Raw genomic sequence first — 3,042 nt, 5'->3', positions numbered from 1 at the left:
TGTTGGTTCTAAGTCTATGGTATTTTGTTACAGCAGCCCAAGGAGACTAAAACAGTGAGTTATGAAAGATGAATATAAATTTCGATGTAAAACAAAGAACTCAGCAGGATGTTTAACTCTAGGTGGAACCCAGATGCCACCTATGCTGCATGGCTCAGAAACTTGCCAGACTGATGCAGGGGCTGATCCTTTTGAGATCCCTTCTATCATAGTAATGATGTAAGGCTGTACTTTCAGGGATCATTTCTATAGTTCATCACCAGGGAAGTTCTCTGAACATGTAGAACACCGAGACAAGAAATAACTAAGATCAGAGGAGAACTGAAGGAGATAAAGACATGAGAAACCCTTGGAAAAAAAAAAAAATCAATGAATCCAGGACCTGGTTTTTGAAAAGATCAACAAAATAGATAGACCACTAACCAGACTAATAAAGAAGAGAGAAGACTCAAATAGATGCAATAAAAAATGATGAGGGGGATATCACCACCAATCCCATAGAAATACATACTACCATCAGAGAATACTATAAACACATCTACACAAATTAGAAAACCTAGAAGTGGATAAATTCCTGGACACATACACTAACCCAAGTTTAAACCAGAAAGAAGTTGAATCCCTGAATAGACCAATAACAAGTTCTAAAATTGGAGCAGTAATTAATAGCCTACTGACCAGAAAAAGTCCAGGACCAGACAGATTCACAGCCGAATTCTACCAGAGGTACAAAGAGGAGCTGGTACCATTCCTTCTGAAAGTATTCCAAACAACTGAAAAAGAGGGAATTCTTCCTAACTCATTTTATGAGGCCAGCATCATCCTGATACCAAAGCCTGGCAGAGACATAACAAAAAAGGAAAATGTTAGGCCAATTTTTATCCCTGATAAACATCGATGCAAAAATCTTCAATAAAATACTAGCAAACCGAATCCACCAGCACATCAAAAAGCTTATCCACCACAATCAAGCCAGCTTCACACCTGGGATGCAAGGCTGGTTCAACATATGCAAATCAATAAACATAATCCATCACATAAACAGAACCAATGACAAAAGCCACATGATTATCTTAACAGATGCAGAAAAAGCCTTCAACAAAATTCAACATCCCTTCATGCTAAAAACTCTCAATAAACTAGGTATCAATGGCAAGTATCTCAAAATAATAAGAGCTATTTATGACAAACCCACAGCCATTCTCATACTGAATGGGCAAAAACTGGAAGCATTCTCTTTGGAAATCAGCACAAGACAAGGATACCCTCTTTCACCACTCCTATTCAACATGGTATTGGAAGTTCTGGCCCGGGCAATCAGGCAAGAGAAAGAAATAAAGGGTATTCAAATAGCAAAAGAGGAAGTCAAATTGTCTCTGCTTGCAGATGACATGATTGTATATTTAGAAAACCCCATCCTCTCAGCCCAAAATCTCCCTAAGCTGTTAAGCCAACTTCAGCAAAGTCTCAGGATAAAAAAATCAATGTGCAAAAATCACAAGCATTCCTATACACCAACAATAGGCACACAGAGAGCTAAATCATGAGTGAACTCCCATTCACAATTGTTACAAACAGAATAAAATACCTAGGAATTCAACTTAAAAGGGATGTGAAGGACCTCTTTAAAGAGAACTACAAACCCACTTCTCAAGGAAATAAGAGAGGACACAAACAAATGGAAAAAAACATTCCAAGTTGATGGATAGGAAGAATCAATATCATGAAAATTGGGCCATACTGCCCAAAGTAATTTATAGATTTAATGCTATCCTCACCAAACTACCATTGACTTTCTTCACAGAATTATAAGAAACTACTTTAAACTTCATATGGAACCAAAAAAGAGCCTTCACAGCCAAGCCAATCCTAACCAAAAAGAACAAAGCTGGAGACATCATGCTACCTGACTTCAAACTATACCACAAGGCTACAGTAACCAAAACAGCATGGTACTGGTACCAAAACAGAGATATAGACCAATGGAACAGAACAGAGCCCTCAGAAATAATGCTACACATCTACAACCATCTGCTCTTTGACAAACCTGACAAAATAAGCAATGGGGAAAAGATTCCCTAACTAATAAATGGTGCTGGGAAACCTGGCTAGCCATATGCAAAAAACTGGAACTGGATCCCTTCCTTACACCTCATACAAAAATCAACTCAAGATGGATTAAAGACTTAAATGCCAGACCTAAAATCATAAAAACCCTAGAAGAAAACCTAGGCAATACCATTCAGGACACAGGCATCAGCAAGGACTTCATGTCTAAAACACCAAAAGCAATGGCAACAAAAGCCAAAATTGACAAATGGGATCTGATTAAACTAAAAAGTTTCTGCACAGGCAAAGAAATTACCATCAGGGTGAACAAGCAACCTACAGAACTGGAGAACATTTTTGCAATCTATCCATCTCACAAAGGGCTAATATCCAGAATCGACAAATAACATAAACTTACAAGAAAAAACAAATCCCATCAAAAAGTGGGCAAAGGATATCAACAGATACTTCTCAAAAAAAGACATTTATGCAGTCAACAAATACATAAAAAAATGTTCATCATCACTGGTCATTAGAGAAATGCAAATCAAAACTACAATGAGATACCATCTAAGGCCAGTTAGAATGGCGATCATTAAAAAGTCCGAAAACAACAGATGCTGGAGAGGATGTGGAGAAATAGGAATATTACACTGTTGGTGGGGGTGTAAATTAGTTCAATCATTGTAGAAGACAATGTGGCGATTCCTCAAGGATCTAGAACTAGAAATACCATTTGACTCAGCAATCACATTACTGGGTATATACCCAAAGGATTATAAATAATTATACTATAAAGACACAGGCACACATACGTTTATTGCAGTACTATTCACAATAGCAAAGACTTGGAACCAACCCAAAAGTCTATCAATGATAGACTGGCTAAAGAAAATATGGCACATGGAATACTATGCATCCATAAGAAAGGATGAGTTCATGTCCTTGCAGAAACATGAAGCTGGAAACCATCATTCTCAGCAAACTATCACA

At 37.5% G+C, this 3,042-nt stretch overlaps 1 pseudogene; it reads left to right on the top strand.

Moving 5' to 3' along the window:
* Positions 1-221: 221 nt before the first annotated feature.
* On the top strand, positions 222-315 carry LOC111545785 (annotated as a pseudogene).
* Positions 316-3,042: the final 2,727 nt, after the last annotated feature.

Source organism: Piliocolobus tephrosceles, chromosome 7, assembly GCF_002776525.5.
Source record: "Piliocolobus tephrosceles isolate RC106 chromosome 7, ASM277652v3, whole genome shotgun sequence".
NCBI classification, from domain to species: Eukaryota; Metazoa; Chordata; class Mammalia; order Primates; family Cercopithecidae; genus Piliocolobus; species Piliocolobus tephrosceles.
Note: the sequence above shows the minus strand (reverse complement) of the source record. Positions and strands in the feature narration are given on the sequence as shown.